General features: G+C 35.6%; 1 long non-coding RNA gene across 1 annotated transcript; it reads right to left on the bottom strand.

Moving 5' to 3' along the window:
* Positions 1-14,375: 14,375 nt before the first annotated feature.
* LOC140160319 (uncharacterized) lies at positions 14,376-18,806 on the bottom strand. The gene is made up of 4 exons (XR_011859946.1): positions 17,546-18,806; positions 16,783-16,871; positions 16,284-16,356; positions 14,376-15,750 (listed from the first exon to the last, which is right to left on the bottom strand). It is a non-coding gene; the product is annotated as an uncharacterized lncRNA (long non-coding RNA).
* Between the last annotated feature and the right edge of the window lie 2,292 nt (positions 18,807-21,098).

The following is a 21,098-nucleotide window of genomic DNA, read 5'->3' as shown; positions in this document are numbered from 1 at the left end:
CGTGCTGTGTGTGCGTACGCCTGTCAAATGCATGCATTAATTACTGCGTATGCGTTGCAACAGCCTTCAGGTGCACTGCTAGAAAAGCATGAGAAACAAAAATGCACATTTTGCGTATGCTTTTGCAGGGAGAACCTTGTTTTGGTAGCAAGATGGCGGATCTGTGCAAAGGTCAAAGACCAGCACAATACAAGAAGGCTCTATATATAAGAATAGGACAGTGCAAGCTCACCTGTGTAATTACACAGGGCTAATCTTACTATTAGAAGTAGAAAAATGACACTGCCACGGAGAGGAGCCTACATAAGCATTAGTAGTGATTATGCAGATAAAGACTTTGGTGAACCTCATGAATAATTAATAGCAGAAAAATAATGCTGCCACTGGCAATATAGCCTAAGTAAATCAGCATATTGATATCAAGACTCAAGTTCCAAAGTATGACATCACTGTCATCAGATCGATGTGTAAAGTCTCCAGTTCATCGCACTATGTGCTCTCTTTCATCCAAGGTCAAAATAACAGTGGTGTTTTTACAGGCATAGGAGAAAGTTTCAGTTATAGGATACCATCAATCTATTGTGTTGTTCCCTAACGAGTTCTATTAAAACGATGAAAAATCATGAGATGTTTATTTTCATGTAAATTGTTGTTACTTATGTACAATTTATAGAGTACATATTATGGCTGAATGGTATTTGATCAAAATATTTAAGAATATATATATTTGTAATATTTTATGACCACTAACAGGTTATCACATAGAAATGCTTATAAAATAGTCTTCAATACATTTACAGAATCATACTTTAGTATTGGTAGAATGCATTCTCATTAGTTTTCATATCAGTAAAGGCAGTAACTATAAAAAATATGATTTTGGAATTTCAGTCAAGGTTGGCAGGTCAATATCAGGTGGGAGTTAGTGATATTTTTAGGTGAATACCACTGAAGCAATATGGGCCTACTCAGCGAAAAAAACATTTTACAGAAAATGTTTAAATGTTGGGTTAAATAAACATAAAATGTTTTAATAACATTCAAAAAACATTTTTGAAAACCAAATGCAAAACATTCTAAACCAATGTTATTTCAGTGTTAACAAAATATTTTGCAAATATATTTGCCTCAAAATATTTTATAATAACATTTTGACAACATTTAAAAATGTTGTAGTGCTTTTTCATGTAAAACATTTAAAAAACATTTCCATGGCCTTTATATAATATATAATTTGGTTCACCTCAAGTTCGGTATTGACGTCAATGTTTTTTTGCGGTTGCGCCACAAGCGTGCCAGCAAACCGCCTCTGTACGCGTGCGTGCATACTCAGCGCATTAAACTTTACGCGCGCGATACGATACTGCGGCGAGCAAAACACCCACATACGTCACTACCAAACTTGAAGTGAACCAAAGTATAACCCCACATTTAAAATGTTAATTAAAACGTTTTGAATAAACCAACATGTGTTTGTAACACATAGAACTTTTTTGTGTTTGCTGGGTATAAGCAGAAAATACTGGGAAGTTCCAGGAAATACTTGGCACTCTGTATTTTCAAAGTGTTTTTCAAAGTATTTGTATGTATCTACGCAAAAGTAATGTTAGTTATCCATAAACTTAAATCAGTTGTCACTCGAAAAATTCTGCAGGGGTGCTTATAAGGTCCAATACGACAGACATTCAAAGAACTACTAATTTATGGAAATATAATGAGCTGCTAAAAATGTGGGTTCTCCCCATCAAGATAAGAAAAAAAGATGCTGCAAAAATAGTGTTTTGAGTATCAGTATTTCCTGGTATTTCCTAGTATTTCTTATCTGACAGTGAATTGCCAATCCTTATTTCAGATGTATTGTACCATTGTTGTTTAATGCAAACTACACATGTTTGTTGTAAAACATGTTTTCTGATGAAATTGCGCAAAATGTCATGTCTCTTGACTTGTAACTAGTTGCATTTCTTATGAACCAATGTTGCAACTAAAACCTCTGGTCTTCATTAGAGTTGTGATGCTTTTGGGCTGTTCCAGTTGAAATCATTACACCCATTATGGAAGATATGATCTTAATCTTCCACACAGGGGGTGTGAATTTCAAATGGGGTTACCTAAATGGGCAACTCCATTTGAAATTTACACTCCCTGTGTGGGAGGTTAAGGTCATGTCTTCCACTTGGGGTGTATGGATTTTGTCTGGAATATCACATTGATAGTTATTACAGATAATTCCTTATCAAGTAACTTCTTGTAGAAGTGATCAGAAATTAACTTATCAACATCATCACAACCTGGCAGAAGACGGGAGGATTGAGTAAATGCAACATTGGTTCAAAATATCATGTGTAATGCTGTATGATACTTTGAAATTCTGAAGCAGATGTTTACATACATGTATTGTGTGAGATTAAAAAATGACATTATAAATTACAACTTAGTGGTCATGAACATAGTGATTCAAATTGTTTACCGGATATTTGAGTTGTAACATCAGAGTTATGGTACATAATATGAACATGTTTCATCAGGCCTCATCATTTATAATAGTGTGCAAGTGTAATTACATACCATTACACAATATAATACCAAAAAACATGTTTATAGTAAATTACCGAGTTTTGAATACATTGTTTACGACTTTTCGTAAATATATACATCAACTGGTGCTGTTTAAAGTGAATCGCATTTGCCCACACATAATATTCAGCAACCTCAGGTGGATACTAAGGTCTTAACTGAAAAGCACTGTGTTTATGTGTACCATTTCCAGCAATACCGACTAAATTTATCCTCGATCGTTCACAGTGTGCCAATATTCATTGTACGGTACATTCCTGGTATGGCTGGTGTTTAAAGTGAGGAGTTTCTGGACAATTCTAACCACACAGAATTTATACACCAAAGTACCCTACATCTTCCCCCACTATAAGCACGCTTACTGAGTGATTCACAAATTGCCGGTATATTAATAGTAGGGATAACCATCAAAATTTCATGTTGTATTTTGGTGGTTAAATGGTCAAAATCGGTCAAAAACTTTTCGAATTATGAATTTTCAAAGTTTCCCATTCTGACCGGTCATTGGAACGAAATAAAATGACAAGGTCCAAAAATAGAAATTGGGAGCAAAATTGGCATAAGCATATATTTACCTTTATATATTTCTTTATTTTAACATAATGCAAACATGAAACAAGCATATTGTGAAAGTATCAAAGGGGTTTCTTATGAAATGGCACTTTACTAGTCAATGGCATAAATTATTTTTTCAAACCGAGGCATTGAAATCATGCATTTAGAGAACATTTGCCAAAAATCATCCAAGATGGCCTATATGGCACAAAATCAAAATTGCACTAAGTCCAGGTGAACTTTTTTTTCACAACCAAAAATTTCAATGTTATTGGGTTTAATATAACCAATTAGTAGGTGTATGCAAACAAAATCTTCAGTGTCATTGAAGGTCATTGACTCATTCACAACAATAGAGGTTATCCACTTCACTCATTATGCTCATGTGTGACTTCTAACAAAAGGTGCTGGTTCCCGTAGTATTCCTCATTCAAAACAATTCAATACATGACCTAGGAGTTACCTGCATGACTTTCGCAGGCTATTTTGAAACAGTTATGGTTGCACATTCAGGTACTTCTTTTGAAAGTTCTAAACAAGGTATAGCCAGCAGCAAGTTGTAGATATGGTATAGGCCTAAATATAAGAAAACGTTTAGGGTTGAAATCGGGTGAAAAATACATCGAATGAGCACGAAACTTCACATTTATGTTCAGAAAGGTGTCTTCTTAGCATGATTCAAAAGGAGTATGGAAATTCCAAAGGAAGCTGGTGATTTAATTTGTAACTCGAGATCTACTTGTTCAATTTTTAACCTTTTTACAGAGGGTATGATAGAGGTATTACTGGCAACTCTGCCAAATTACAGCTCAGTAGGCCACGTTTTCACCTGATCTTATTAATCTGAATATTTTGTGCCATTCTTGAGCAGTGCTGAACTCAGCCACTGGCAATTAAGCGCACTGTGGCGATGGACCAATTTTGACTCGCACTTACAGGAAAATGAAATAAGTTATGTTGCTGTAATTTGCAAGATAGTTACAAAATATAATTGGCATTAACTTCCCAATTTTTACAGAAAATATTGAAAAATAAAAGAATGAGATCAATTTAGAATGTCTGTGCAAGCAGTGCACAGTTGAGCTCCCTGCATGTCTATGGGAGTGTTCTAATCAAGTTGATGGTTCATTGGTCATTAATAGTAAAAAAGTAGACTTCATTATCTATTCCAGCTCCAGTGACACCTCATTTGTGTTACTAGACCTTTGCATATATTGTAATTGGTATTATAATACGTTCCAGCTACGGTGACACCTCGTGATGTCACGCTGGACAAATTCCATTCACTCTCAGAGGAGGTTCGCGGGGGTCCTTTCGAACGTTCCAATGAGTCAAATAGGGCCCAAACGCCAGAGTGAACACGATAATGCGATTGATTTTCTTACATGTAAAAATGCGGCCAATTCAGAGAAAAAATCTTGTTTGTTGTATAGGGCCTATACTTTTTGTTGGCCGCTGAGCTATATCTTTTCAGATACTTCATAACGCATTCCCATGTAGAAAGTTGACAAGCTATTTCTACTTGCTTTAAAGAGAGCACAGATATGCACATTATTATGTTTTGATGGATCCAAGTTGTGATATATTGAATCCAAAACATAATAATGATCAAATTGGATGCTTTACGCCCAATATTTATTGGTCTCGCTATGAGTTGTAAAATATTGGACTCGACTACGTCTCGTCCAATATTTTAAAACTCATAGCTCGACCAATAAATATGGGCTCAACCGATCCAATTTTATATCACAGTATAGACAATTGAATGAAGACGATTTATTTGTGCTAGGATTTCATTTAATATAACTATTTTTTAAATTTTAATATATACCTCATACCTAATCAAGAACATAGATAATATTGTAAAGGCCATAAATATACGCACTCATACATAGGGAGACAAACATGATCAAGTTAATCTGTTCTTTTCATTCTCGATCATTAACCTTTGGAACATTTCACATGCATACTGTTTGTTTCAATGCCTTCTCGGCAATCTCGGGCCATATAGTAATTTAAATCGTGAAACTGTAGAACGATCTGTTGGTCAGCATAGATATTGAATAAAATTGAATCCCATCACATTATGAAATACTGGTTACCAGCGACTTAAAATGTATGAAGTATAGTTTGCATTTGGGTTTTCAGCTGTTTTCATGCCCCTCCAGTGAACATAGGCCTAATTCTACCCAGGACACAAGGTGTCACTGAAGTTGAAACAGATAATAACCTGCCAGCACACTATTCGCTGTCGTAGTGCACGTTATAATATGGCCGTTGCTAGGTCAACTGGATCACGCTTTCTTTGTTTGTCACTGATCGAATGATCACAACACAAAGCCTATGGCATATCAAAATTCGGAACAGGTGTATGAGCCCAGGCTTGGAGCAGTAACCAATGGTTACTAACGTGCACTACAACAGCGAATTGAGGTTAAATTTTCTGTGCACAGTGGAAATGGATGCAGTAAATAAGTGCCTCATTGGTTTTCATTGCCAATTTCTAGACAAGGATTGCAGTGGCTTAGTTGTGTCTAACAAGGCACTTAATCCCATATGCTTCACTTCACACAGGTGTAAATGGGTACCAGCTTATTTATGCTGGGAAGGTATACAGATTCGTTGCTGTTGTGGCATACCCCCACAACAGCATTCACAGAGGAATCTAGTTCCTTTGCTTCAAAAGAGGAATGGGTACTCTGGCCAGTAAGAGGCCGGTCGAGTGCAGATCCGTCGGAACACGCTTTTCAATACGGAATAAATGCTAACCTTATTGTGACATCATCCAAGCAGCAAAGTTCATTTCCCATTGAAAAAGCGTTATCCGACGGATCTGCAGTCGACTATTCTGGTAAACTTGGGAATGAAACTTTACCATTCAAATTGTTGTGCTATGCAGTAAGTGAACAATAAACAAAGTTTCCATATTTTGCCTGGCATATAGTACTTACCACAAGTTATTATCTGTTCTAACCTCAATGATACCTCTGCCACTTTTTCTGATTGATATCATTTCCGGGGATGGAGTGGAGTTAGTATTGTAATATTCGGATCACAAATTTGAAAACAAAAAAATTATTTAATTTTCTACCAAATTCCTCAGCCTACATGGATTTTCCATTTTTCTCATAAAAAATTGCAGCAAAGAAGAAATCAGGTAAAGTAGAAAGATTCAAAGAAAGATGGAAAGAACAACAGCTTTTAAACCAGAGCATGATGGAAAATTCCCCAGCTGTATCATAGTAAAGCAAATATTTGGTGTTTTTATTCATTCAATGATGAAGTGTACAATTCATCTTGGCAAAGCCTTATTGAATGGAACAGTTCATAATTCACATCATATCATGAAAATGTTCTTCCATTGAGCTCTATTGCACCCATAAACATTCAATATTTGTATACTATCTATTGGAGAGAGCAAAGTGTTATCCACTAAAGATAACAAGTATCACTATCTACTGAAGATATCAAATTGTTCTATAACTTGATATAAGCAAATTGTGCTATCTACTGAAGATAGCAAATAGTGCAGGCCTTTTCAGCTAGTTTATTTGAAGTGACAACTGGGAAAGTTTATTGATCATGAAATGCCAACATGTTAAGGGAGGATTTTGTGAGGGAGCGTGTGCGCATATCGGGTGGGGTCCAGGGATCCGCTTTATAGCCCCTGTCCATTGTGAAAGCCCCGGCCGTGGCGGTCCAGGGGACAGCGCCCCGGAAGCTCTGAGATTTTAGTGCTTTCTGAAGGCTCAGATGTGGTATTTTCACCCCTTTTTGTTAAAAATTTATGTGAAAAAAATTAGTAAATTCTCCGTGCGCCACTTCGACTAACTACAAGCGCCACAAGTGGCGCGTGCGCCGCCAGTTGAGAAGGCCTGAAATAGTGCTATAACCACTGAAGAGTAACAACTCAGTGCTATCTACTGAATAGCAAATAGTGCTATCTCTCAAAGATAGCGAATAGTGCTATCTACATTATACTATCCACTAAAAATAGCAAATAGTGCTATCTACTGAAGATTACAATGTGTGCTAACTACTGAAGGAAGCAAATAGTGCTATTCACTGAAGATAACAAATATGCACTATGATCACTATCTACTGAAGATAGCAAATAGTGAAGATAATTGAAGATAATAATATTGCATTTGTGCTCATGATCTACTGAAGATATGAAATAAGTCTATCCACTAAAGATATCAAACTGTGCTATCCACTACAGATAGCAAATAGTGCTATCCACTGAAGATAATCATGTTTCACTATCTACTGAAGATATCATGTTGTGCACCAATGAGAAAAGATAGCAAATTGTGCTGAATTAAGATAGCACAAATTAAGCTCATGGTACACTGAAGATATTGAATCCAGCTAATAGCAAATAGTGCTACCCACTAAAGATATCAAATAGGTATATCAACTGAAGATTCACAGAAGATAGCAAATAGTGCTATCATCTGAAGATAACAATTTGTGCTATCTTCTGAAAATAGTAAATGGAGCTATATAATGAAGATAGCAAATAATGCACCATGACCACTCTCCTCTGAAGATAATAGTGCAATCCACTGAAGATAACAAAATTGCACTATCTACTGCTATGAATGAAGATAGCAAATTGTGGTCTACTGAAGCTATCAAATAGTGATATCCACTAAAGATATCAAATAGTGCTATACTCTGGTCCACTTCAAGTTTGGAAGTGACATCAATGCTGTTTCTCGGATCTACAAATCGCCTTGTATGTGTGTTATTAACTTCATAAGCGTGATTGATACTGTGGCCAGCGAAATACGCATGTACGTCAGAACTTGAGGTGAATCAAATTATATAGCAAATGCGCTATCTACTGAACTATAGCAAATTGTGCTGTTACTGAAGATAGTTAATTATGCTATCCACTGAAGATAGCAAATAGTGAAGATAGCAAATAGTGCTATGCACTGAAGATAACAAATTGTGCCTACTGAAAATAGCGAATAATGCTGTTCAATTGAAAATAACAAATTGCGCTATCTACTGAAGACAGCAAATTGTGCTATGACTGAAGATAGCAAATTGTGTTATCTACTGAAGATAGCGAATAGTGCTATCCACTGAACATAATAAATTGTGTTAACTACTGAAGATAGCAAATGTAGTGCACTCCACTTTCCCGAAAATCCACCGAAGATAGCAAATAGTGCTATCTACTGAAGATAGCAAATATTGCAATCCACTGAAGATAATAAATGGTACTATCTCCTGAAGATAGCAAGTTGTACTATAACTGAAGATAGTAAATAGTGCTATCTACTGAAGATAACAAAAAGTGTTTATCACAGAAAATAACAAATAATGCTTTCACAGAAGATTAGAAACAGTGCTACCCACTGCTGAAGATAAGAAATTGTGCTATCTACTGAAGATAGCAAATAGCAAAAATTCATGGAAGTTAACAAATTGCCTGCCGCATCTACTGAATATCTAGCCAATCTACTGAAGATAACAAAAAGTGTTTATCACAGAAAATAACAAATAATGCTTTCACAGAAGATTAGAAACAGTGCTACCCACTGCTGAAGATAAGAAATTGTGCTATCTACTGAAGATAGCAAATAGCAAAAATTCATGGAAGTTAACAAATTGCCTGCCGCATCTACTGAATATCTAGCCAATTGTGCTATGACTGAAGATAGCTAATTGTGCTATCTACTAAAGATAGCAAATTGTGCTATCTACTAAAGATAGCAAATAGTACTACCTACTGAAGAAAACAAATTGTGCTTTAACTGATAGAAGATAAAATATTGTGCTATCTGCTGAAAATAGCAAATAATGCTATTCCTTAAGAAAACAAATTGGCGCTATTTACTGAAAATAGCAAATTGTGATATGAATGAAGATAACAAATTGTGTTAATTATCTACTGAAGATAGTAAATAGTGCTATCCACTGAACATAAGCAATTGTGTAATCTACTGAAGATAGCAAATAATGCTTTCCACTCTCCCGTAAGTCCATCGAAGATAGTAAATACTGCTATCTACTGAAGATAGCAAATATTGCAATCCGCTGAAGATAATGAATTTTGTTATCTACTGAATGTAGCAAGTTGTGCTATAACTGAAGAAAGTAAATAGTGCCATACACTGAAGATAACAAAAGTGTTTATCACATAGTAGATAACAAATAATGCTTTTCACAGAAGATAACAAATAATGCTACCCACCGAAGATAACAAATTGTGTTATCTACTGAAGATAGTAAATAGTACTAAATATGAAAAACTTTGTGTCATTTGCTCAAGTAAAACTATGCATGCATGGTATAACATGCAGTTTGGACTCGAAGTTGAGCCCAGTTTTCACCTCATCTTGCTCTCCTATTAAAAGGGCATTTCGTGATCCACGGCCTCATCCTCCCACTTTTCTCAAAAAAAGTTGAGATTTTTATACCACTGGAAACCTCTGGCTACAAAATGTACCAAAAATTTCTTGCAGATTTCATCCCCCCAATGTTGATGCCTGTATGTGGGTATTTGACCAAATTAACCTCATATTTGGCCATTTTAGCCCCCAAAGCCCAATTTGTTGTGCACTATGCGGGAATTAATTTCCACTTTTGCACAATATTTCATCAGTTTAGCTTCAAAATGGCAAAATTTTTCGTGCGCAGTTGTACCATAAAATTATTGTCGCCAAAAGGTATACCGGATTCACTATATTTCAAGAAATTTTTTCTAACCTCATCCCCCCCCCCCATGTCAAAAAGAAATCTACGCCACTGGTAGCCAGCGCTTCTAGTGCTCTGTTATATGACACACCTCAGGTATCCACTACACATACTACATGGAATGGAGCCTTGCATGCTCAAAGGTAGGCGAGTCAAATGCCATGTACATGCACTCTGCATAGACCTTTTGCGTATTAGACCCCAACAGTTTTTATAATGTTCACAGAAGTTAAAAAATTGCAATATCTACTGAATATCTGGCAAATTGTGCTATGACTGAAGATAGCAAATTGTGCTATCTATATACTAAATATAGAAAATAGTGCTACCTATTGAAGATAACAAATTGGGCTTCAACTGAAAATAGCAAATAATGATATTTGCTGAAGATAACAAATTCCACTATCTTCTGAAAATAGCAAATTGTACTATGACTGAAGATAGCAAATTGTGCTATCTACTGAAGATAGCAAATAGCGCTAGATAATTGTGCATAACTCACAAACGCAAAATCTGAATCAACTGAAATATTGGGAAAAAGCTTTTTTTGTGGATATCTACTGAAAAATGTCATAAAAAGAGGATGCTAGGATCACAAAATCCTCCCTTAAAATGCCATATATTTGGGGTCTTTTGGTTAAAATGAATTGGCAAATTGATCAGAAATTATGTTGAATTTAAAAATGTAATTTTATAAATTTATCATGCAATTCAAACAACCAATTCGAATGTGTAATTTCACTTTCCCTCATCCAACTAAAGGTCCGTTCATACTACCACCGCATTTGCGATGCGTTGCTTTGCGATGCGGTGCTGCGGTACTGCAAACTACTGCATTGCGATATCGCAATAAAGTTAAATACATTTTGACTTGGAATTGCGACGAGTTGCGTTGAGTTTCGGCAAAAAGTAATCGATAAATCGGCATCGCAAAGAAACGCATCGCAAATGCGGTGGTAGTATGAACGGACCTTAATGGTATAATTGGGTTTTTTTTCTTGGTTCTTTTTAATGAAACCCTTGGTGAATATAATAAATTTGTTGCCAAAAATATCCCATTTTATTATTTAAAAAACACTGTGCAATGTCTTTGCTTTGTCTTGTTACTGAAGCCTTACAGGAGGGTTGAAGCTTCATGTAGAACATTATTTGAAAAACATCCATCAAAATTTACGTGACTGGGGATGGAAACAAGGAGTAAAATTGACCACATGTCCCAAAACAATATTTCTAAGATTGTAGCTAAATCCTATAGTTAGTTCTAACCAGCAATTTTGAATATTTGGCAAATTTTTCGAAATAATGGCCAAACAAACATACATTTCTAGTGTTTTTCATTTGCTGTGACAATCAAAACTAATTTCAGGTTATGCATTCCAATTTTTAGAAAACACATTTTCTAATATCTTTTATAACCAACTGGCAAAATTTACTGTTACCATAAACTATTAAATTTATGAGCAAACTCGTAGCCTATACTAAATTTTTGATATTTATACTTGTGCCAAAATTGCATGTTTGACTCATTTCTAAAATTTGTCTTTCATTGTATTAAGTATTAAGATTTAGCAAAACAGTATATACATTTCTAGAATATATTGACTAAATTAAGCTATTTTTTTTTTAACTTTCATCTTTCATGTATCATAACAGCCTAGTGAGCGAGTTTTCCTTTTACATTATTGAGACAATTCGCAAAGACAGTAAAATCTGTATGCAACTTTTATTTGGGTGTCTTTCAAATGTTCGTTTTTCAAAATGTGGTGCATTCATAAAACTCACATAAACTAGTCTATCTCAGTATGCAACTAAGATTTTTGGGTGCAGATCACCCTGTATTTGACAATGAGACATGGGACAAAAGAAGCGATATACAGCATGATTTATCTCAGAATCTTTAATAATAATAATAATAATAATAATAATATAATAATAATAAGGCCAAAAAAAATATTGTTGTGTTGCCCTCAAGTGGGAAAATGGGAAAGTTGGGTCGGACGGTCGGATTTTTTTTTTTTTTTTTTTTCAAACCTTCAGTTTTTTTTAAATCCCCTCAAATATTAAATAATGCTTCTTCAATTAGGAAACATTTGTCAATTTTGACTTCTGGATACCTGTTAGACATGAATTAAAGACTAGTCTTTCAATAAAATATTAATTTCAAGTGAAAAACATTGATTTTTCGAACAAATCTGTAAAAATCATCATTAAAAAAAAAAAATGCTGACCCTGATTTTTCAGGATTTAGGGTCGGGCGGTTGAGGGCAACAACAATTTTTTTTTGGCCTAATAATAATAACGATGATAATGATGATTATAATAAAAAATAATACATGTAATAATAACAATGATAGTAATGATAAAGTGATAATAATGATAATCATATTTGATGACAATATTGATAATAAGGCCAAGTAAAATAAAAAACAAACATGTTATTTTTCCTATTTGCATCCTTACTTGTTTCTAAAATTGTTGTGGCTTTGGGGAAATAACAAAAATATTAGGGGCCTCCCCAATTTTATGATGTGTTAACAAACACTTTGCAATTCCAATTTTACACAGAAATGAATGGTAAAAAAATAAAAAAGGACGTACTCCCTCACCGATTTTTGAACAAGTGTGGACGATATACATGTAATTTTTTTTTACTTAATTGGCATAATAATAATAATACTCCTACTACTGGTAATACTACTAAAAATAAGGTGCTGCAAAATAATTATGAGCCCTGGGGAGGATAAAATTGTGAAGGGGAGAATATTTTGGCAAGCCAGGGGGAAGCAATTTTTGGTACACATGTATAAATTGTATATGGGGCACTGTACATTTAAATATGCACAATTTCCTGCTCGCCACACTTGTATTACCTTAAAACCATTTTTATATGATTTTAATATAAGTGTAGAGTGTAACCTTAAAAAAGGTTTGTAAATTGGGATTCAAAAAATTGGTATGTGCAAAGGGGGTAAAGATTGTTTGGCAGGCATGTTGAGTAACCAATTTTGGTAGGATGTGGGAAAGCAATTTTAGGCACATTTGGCACATTTGGAAATTTTACTTGGGGAAAGCTCATAATTATTGGACAGCCCCCAATAATAATAATAATATAATATATATAATATCCAAAAAAATAACAAAAAATTGTTTGATTGGCGTAACCCGACCAACCCTAAAATTAGGCCTGACCCTAGAGTTTCTTATTTTTATACAAAAAACATTAATTAAACTTTTTAAAAAAGGATGAAAAAAGGCCTTTACCAAACACAATCCTGACCTACCTACCCTAATTTGTTTTATGTTACGCCAATCAAACAATTGTCTTTTTTAGTCATTATAGTGATAAATGCAAGTTTCAACAATTGCCTCCTTTGGTCCGATTGGATCAGATAGTGTCATTTGTACGTTATCTTAATTCAGATGAGTATTTAGCAAAACCGGATGAATTAATGAACCAGATTAGTGTCACACACAGAATATATGTGATCTTGATTCACTGCTTTTCTCACAATACTTGGGACAGTTATGGATACATAATTTTGATGTTGTTATTTATGTATGTGTATGTGACAAGCACAGCTTAAGGTTGCCTGTAACACAATGTTTTTTGAATTCCCAAAATCCCATCCCTTTTGATAAACTCCAAAAATCCCATCCTTTTTAATCTACATGCTCAAGCATATAGGCCTACACTCTGATATATCACATTTATAAGAGAAAGAGTATACCAGAACAAAACCAACCTATGAGAATGCACCTCAGCCAAAAAGGGGAGGAAAGAGAATCCTAAACCAGAACAAGACAAACCTATGAGAATGCATCTCAGCCAAAAAGGGAAGCAAAAGGAAAGCACAGAACAGAATGTGATAATCAGAATGCATTTGTGCCAAACTGTTTTAAATATCCCAAATATAAAAACATCCATAAAAAAAAAAAAAAAGTGGTTGTTTCCTGTAGCGCGCGCATTACGTTTTTGACAGCTTATTTTGTGCATTAGAATGTTTTTATTTTTCAAAGAAAAAAACACAGAAAAATCATAAAAAATAATATTAAACAATACTGGAGTAAACATCACACATCTTTTTTAATACTTAATCTGCAGGTTGAAAGGGGATCATAAATATTCTTGAATATAATTTTTGTGTGTGCGTGTTGGAGAGACCCACTGTAAATTCCCATTCCAATTTGCAACAAAAAGGTATTTTTGTCATTTGAAGAAATGGATTAAAAAAACAAATACATTTCGCATTTGACATTTGACCTGCTACAGGAAACAAACATGTATGCCCAAGGAGAAACAGGCAGCTGAAAAATCATGATAACATACCTACAAAACCACAGAGTTAAATTATATAGCGCAATTACGTCAAAAGAACTCAAGGCGCTTTACAAAACATGGTATTAAAAGCACATACATTTGTAAAAATATGAGAACAATATTTGAATTTACAATTTTAAAACATACAAAAAGTTTGAGGAAACCCCTCGATTATAAGCAAGCAAACCAATATATAAAAAAAAAAGACAAACAAGATATTGCACAGCATGAGCCTAAAAAGGCATGATCAAACAAAATGCAATTGACTGTGAAATATACATTATAAAAAAACGCATAAAATAGCAAACAATGCACACAATACATATTGCACAACATAAAATGCAACATTAATTTCTAGATAAAAAAAAGCAAGTCATGCAATATGCATTATGCAAAAATTAAATAAGAGAAATGTTACGGCAATACGCATTCACAAGTGAACACAGCGCGCATAAACAATAAATGACTTGGAACGCGATTGCAATTACATTTCACAAAGTCATACAATAAGATATTAACAATATTTGAATTTACAATCTTAAAACATACAAAAACCAATATCAAACCAGTTTAAAAAGACAAGCAAATGAATATATTGCACAGCGTAAGCCTGAAAAGGCACGATTGATCAAAATGCAATTAACTGTGAAATATACATTATAAAACCACAAAAATAGCAAACAATGCACACTAATAGTACATATTGCACAACATTGCGACAATAAAAATAGGGTTGTTTGATGATGGTGTACTCAAAATTTAAAAAATAGGGTATATTTTTATGAATCTGAGAATGTTGAAATCCCAAGAAATCTTAACGTTTCTTGCTCAATTTACTCCCGGATTTCAAGTTTTGTGAAACTTTTGTGCCTTCCTAATATTCAGCAACTCATTCAGTGTGTTTTGGGGGTTTGTTTACACCAATTACATCACTAGGGACTTCCAGTTTGGGTGCCGTGTTCTTTGGTTTGTGTTCTTGAAATGTTAAAAGGGGTGCTTTTGTTAAAGTGTACTTGAAATGCAAAAAATAGGGGTAATTTTCCAGGCTAATTTGTACCCGTTTTTGTGTAAAATAGGGGTAACAAATGCTGAAAATGTTCTTGAAACAGCGCAAAATAGGGGGGTATTTTTGACTTTGGGAACGATCATGCGTTACGCCTTTGCATAGGCAGTGACAACACCGGGTTGGGGGCAAATGCACCCCAACCCTGGTAACGTCCATCATAAGTATTTTTATAAGAATTACCAATGTTATGATCTTACTATAAAATAGTAAAAAGTTAAAATAACAGGATCTTTCTTCTTCTTCTATGTACTCTGCAATGCTGCAAACGAATCTAGTAGCACAAAGATTTGATTCAGTTCAGTTGCTTTCAATCCTTTCAGAGGCGTCGGTACTTAACTGCTAAACTGCTTCAATGCGTGTTGAATTGATTTTTCAGAATTGATCCAATACGATACTGTTCTTGGGGGGGGGACTTGTGTTGTTGTGATAACGGGTAAAGCCATCTGTTGGATGAAGTATATATCCTTTTTATGATAGCTCATAGAATCAGATGTCCAAGAAGCATCACGATACCAAATTACTGAAACAAAGGATAGAAATTAAACAAGCTAAGCATAAGTGATTAACACAAAGGTTGCATAATAATCAAAAATATATAAGACTTCTGTAAAAAAAAATCCATTTTTGAAGAATATTGTAAATTATTGTTCTTTTATTTATAGTGTTAGAGGACATAAAGCAAACAAAATATTATTGACACAAATTTCAGGCAGCTTCAAATACGCCTCCTCATTTTGTCCAGATTTGTGTCAAGGGTTGGCTCAAGTCAAGATGCAAGATTGTTTTTCTTGGTGGTTTATTATCAGTTTCATTAATTAATTAAAAATGAATTGATTTGTTGATTGGAGATAAACATGTTAATCAAAGTGTTGGTTGCTTGACTAATTAACTGGTTGGTTGATAATTTTTGATAATTGATTAATAACATAATGATTGATCAAATGGGTGATTGGAATTATTTTGATTGATGAGAATTTTCTTTCGATCAGGTATACTGCTCAAAATCTGTGAAGATGAGAGATCTACAGATATTCCGATCAAGACCTTTCTTACCTTGTATTCATTGCATTGATATTGGTGAACACCACATCATCCTCTAGCTTGCTTCACCATTTGCCTACATGACCTACAGGAAGGAAAAGTGGGTATTTTAGCTTATTAATGAATGATTATGGGCGGGGGGTACGAGCCCTGGGTGCCACCATTGGGAGCACCAAATCAGTGCCCCTGGATTCTGTATCCCTTCAAGTGGTGAAAGTAAACATTTTCGCTCGCATATAATATATTTTGAGCAATTTACCATTTTCTATATTAAAGGCCTCGATACTGCTCAAATTTTGTGAGTCATATTGGTGATGATCGAGGTACATTTCACACATCCCATTTTTGAGTTGTACATTTTAGATGCACGCAGATTTTTTTCAAAGGTTCACAAGTCCTGCTACACCCTCCCCCAGAAATAATGGACTGGATATGTGGACTTCAAAACTGGACAATGCAAATTGCATCACTGCCAAACAAACATCACATTTTATATTAACTGTATACTTACATAGATCACCCGTTGGAAGACACATCTAAAAATCTTGAATGTCTAAAAGACTTTTCTTAACTAAACCATCTCCACATCAATCAAGGCATCTGCAAAACACAACAACAAAATGAAAGAGATTACATTCTAAATAATAGCATCTCACTTACCCACCAGTCACCAAGCACACAAAAATACAGACAACACAAAACCCTAAACAATATAACAAAGAGACACAGCACACAGAACATTGTACGTCGCAAAAGGCAGTGGCGTAGCGTCATAGGGCACGGGGGCACATGCCCCCAATCGATCTGAAAATTTAAAAATCCCATAGGAAAATTGCCAAAAAATGGCTTGTGCCCCCCAATCAGACCCGGTGCCCCCCAATCATGGGGGGCACCTAATGGTCGGTGCCCCCCCATGATTGTGATGATCCATGCTACGCCACTGGCAAAAGGTATAATATGATGCAAAGTACATTACAATGTTATTTTTGTCTTCAATCCTTTTTGATAGCATAGACTACTTAGAAAAAAAGTTTTGGGAGAATGTTTTGGGGTGAAATGTAAAATCAGCAGTTTTGGGGGTTTGGGGGGCAAAACGTATTGATTTTAAAAATATTTGGAAATTTGTAAGGTTTTGGTGATATTTTAGGGTCATTCGTCGCCTTTGATATATGTTTTGGTTTCTCTCACCAAAAAGATAAGGCAAAGTAATACCTCATAAATTTTAGCTTAATCCAGGAAGAGTGAGCATTCAATGACATGTAATAGGTACCAACCTGCAGGATAATAAATAACTGTCCATCCCATCCTTTTCTGGCCATTGTGCATCTATCTATCAATTGGCTGTGAAGCACATGCAGCGCCGGACACAATTTATCTCCAGTGTGTTCTATCCTTGACCATCTTAATTCTGATACAGCAGGCGTGAATGGCTTTGGGTGGGCTGTGTCCGTTTGTACAGCTCATCACTGTTGGGTACCTGTTTATGCCATGGATGTTACGTAGGCAGTTGGTAAGGAGGCTGTTCAGTGATTAGCAAAAGCATCATAATCTGAAAGAATAAAATCACTTACAAAAACAAACAAAAGTGTCAGTAAAAGTAAATAGAATGCAACAAAAGCATGTCATTCTGAAATACAAAGCATACTAGAGAAATATGTTAATACAATCATGCTACCTATCTCACCATATCTATTTTATACAAGCTTATATATTTTAGGTTGCCAACAAGCATAAAAGGCGATGAAAACAGGAACACAGTGCTCCAATTGCCAAGCATTGGACCCACTTTCTGAAGACAAACAAAAGACAATCCAGGCAAGCATAACATGAAGACACCAACCATACTGCTCATCATGTTTGCACTAAATGCTCCTCATGAGTAGGTACTATGTACGGATGCAAAATTTCACAGCTGGTACCTCTAAACCTAACCCTAACCCTGGCCTAATCCTAGTTCTAACCCTCCTCTTCCTCTAACCCTAGCCCTAACCCCACCTCTAACCCTATCCCCTGGCCCTAACCCTATCTCTAACCCTAGCCTAACTAGATACCAGACTATGAACTCCCGATCAATAAATAGATCTACTCACTTACAGTATTTCTTACAATCGTGATGAACAGCAAGGATGCTATCTACACATTATCCAGGCTGAAAAGGCTTAGGAAGTCGACATGGAGTGGGCTTTATACTCAGCAATTCAAGTAAAATGCTCACCATATCTATGTAATACATTTTAGGCTGCCAACAAGCAAATCTATTTTATACAGTTTAGGTCGCCAACAGGCTATGAGCTAGGGAGGTGGAGGAAGCTCACATCCTCACTCTGGTAAAGGACCAGCCTCTCACCCTATTTTATACACTTTAGGTCGCCAACAGGCTATCTATCTCACCATATCTATATTATACTTTTTAGGTTGCCTATATCTATCTTACGATATCTAGTTTATACATAAAAAAACATACAGAAAACAAACTACTGACCATCTATTGCCTCCTTTTCTGTCGTAACCCCAATCTCCAGCTCCACAAGTCATCTGAAATACAAAGAAAAGTGCACAAGAGAAATGTTAGTACATAAAAAATTCAACCATGCGCTCCCTCTCCCCCTGCCCAGCCCATGCACTTTGTGAACAAACACAACATTAACAAAACAAAACAAAATACACATAACATAAAACAGACATAAAGACCCCAAGTGCACAAACAAGACAAGACAGAAAGACAAATACACAGTACAAACTACAAACACAAACAGGACACCGGTCGCCGACAGTACTGTCTAGGAGGTACACAATAGCAACTGTACTGTACAATTGTTCAATTGTACAGTACAACTGGTCGGACAGGAATCTCTCTAACTGGGGGCTAGGTCAGTAGGAGAGGGTATCAGGACACCGGTCGCCGACAGTACTGTCTAGGAGGTACACAGTAGCAATTGTGCGACGGGCAGTACAATTGGTCGGACAGGAATCTCTCTAACTGGGGGCTAGGCCAGTAAGAGAGGATAACAGGACACCGGCGGGGACACCGGTCGCCGACAGTACTGTCTAGGAGATACACAGTAGCAATTGAACTGTACAATTGTTCCGAATTGTACAGTACAACTGGTCGGACAGGAATCTCTAACTGGGGGGTAGGCCAGGGTAACAGGACACCGGTCGCCGACAGTACTGTCTAGGAGGTACACAGTAGCAATTGTACGGGGCAGTACAATTGGTCGGACAGGAATCTCTCTAACTGGGGGCTAGGCCAGTAAGAGAGATAACAGGACACCGTTACCGACAGTACTGTCTAGGAGGTACACAGTAGCAATTGAACTGTACAATTGTTCCGAATTGTACAGTACAACTGGTCGGACAGGAATCTCTCTAACTGGGGGCTAGGCCAGTAGTCGAAGCTGATAACACTGCCAAGGCATCCAGTGGCAATTGTACAGGGCAATTGAATGGACAATAGAATGCAATAAAATGGGAATAGAATAGAATAAAGTGGAATAGAATGGAATGAAAGATACAATCAAACAGAGTACGTTCACAAGCGCAACAAACTCTTTCAGCCAAGATAGACACAGGACATTAGCACCAAGACACACACAACACTAGACAAGACCCGGGAACATTGATGCATATAATTGAAGCTCATTCAAAAAGCATGTTTTTTCACTTTCTCAATATTTTGACTACAAAACACTCAATTACTCACCATCTGTGCTGCATATTTACATACTTTATGATTGGAACCCTTCATCATTAATCTGCCATTTTACAACCACTGTTCTCGGTCGCCACCTGTTATAGTTTCTATCATTTACCATTACCATCCATTCCATGTATGATATTTTCAACTCCAAGTATCAATCTTCTGTCTTCTACTTCCACGCTGTATTAAATGTACACATAAAAGAAAAGTTACAAAATATCAAATCATTTCTAGTCAGTTATTGGATGCATCTTGAACATGATCAAATTTAAAAAGAACTGTTCACAATTTTACATAATCAATCCAAGTTCAATAAAGTCCCACAAGATTTTCAATTTGTTTGTTGTTGTTGTTGTAAAATGAACGTCAGAGCCCCCTAAGGTCTCTTTCCTTGCTTTTATGGGCCAGTTAAGGTATGTTTTCTTTATTTTTACGGGCCCCTTAGGACCCCGGGCCGGGGGGTAACACACCCCCTTAACCCCTCTTTTCGGTGCGGCACTGGACAAAATGGCACTTTTTCCATGTTCCTCTATGTACAAAATGAGTATACAGGGTGGTGTTTTTGTGTGGTAGTCCAGCTCTCTGAAAAGAGCAAAAACATGTGCTAGATAGCCGTTACAATTTAGGTTGCTAACATGTTAGATTGGGTCATGTCAGATGATACTAAATAAATGTATACATTATGTTTTGCTAGATATGGACTAAAGACAATATCAGTTTTGATTGTTTTTTAAGGCATCGGATAGCTATGTTTGCACAGTATGTTTTGTGGGGCACAAGAGCACATCAGACATATCGAATAGCATTCAAAATATAAGGAATGTCCTGATGATATTGAATAATTTTGATTTTTTTGAAATTCCCGATATAATACAAATTTTATGGCAAATTAATAAATTTTATATTTAACAGTCGTTGAAGTAAACTTTATAAATCTAATGATATGTACTTAAAGTGTATGTAGCTGGGATGAAAAGACGACCTGTCAATTGAAAATTTTGACCTTTCATATTGAAAATATACATTATTCCCCAAAAGACCTAAATTTTGTTGTTGGTTTTTTTTTTTTTTTGAGGAGGGGGGAAATCTATATCTTCAATTCGAATTACCAAAATTTTCATATGCTG

This window comes from Amphiura filiformis, chromosome 9, assembly GCF_039555335.1.
Source record: "Amphiura filiformis chromosome 9, Afil_fr2py, whole genome shotgun sequence".
Lineage (NCBI taxonomy): Eukaryota > Metazoa > Echinodermata > Ophiuroidea > Amphilepidida > Amphiuridae > Amphiura > Amphiura filiformis.
Note: the sequence above shows the minus strand (reverse complement) of the source record. Positions and strands in the feature narration are given on the sequence as shown.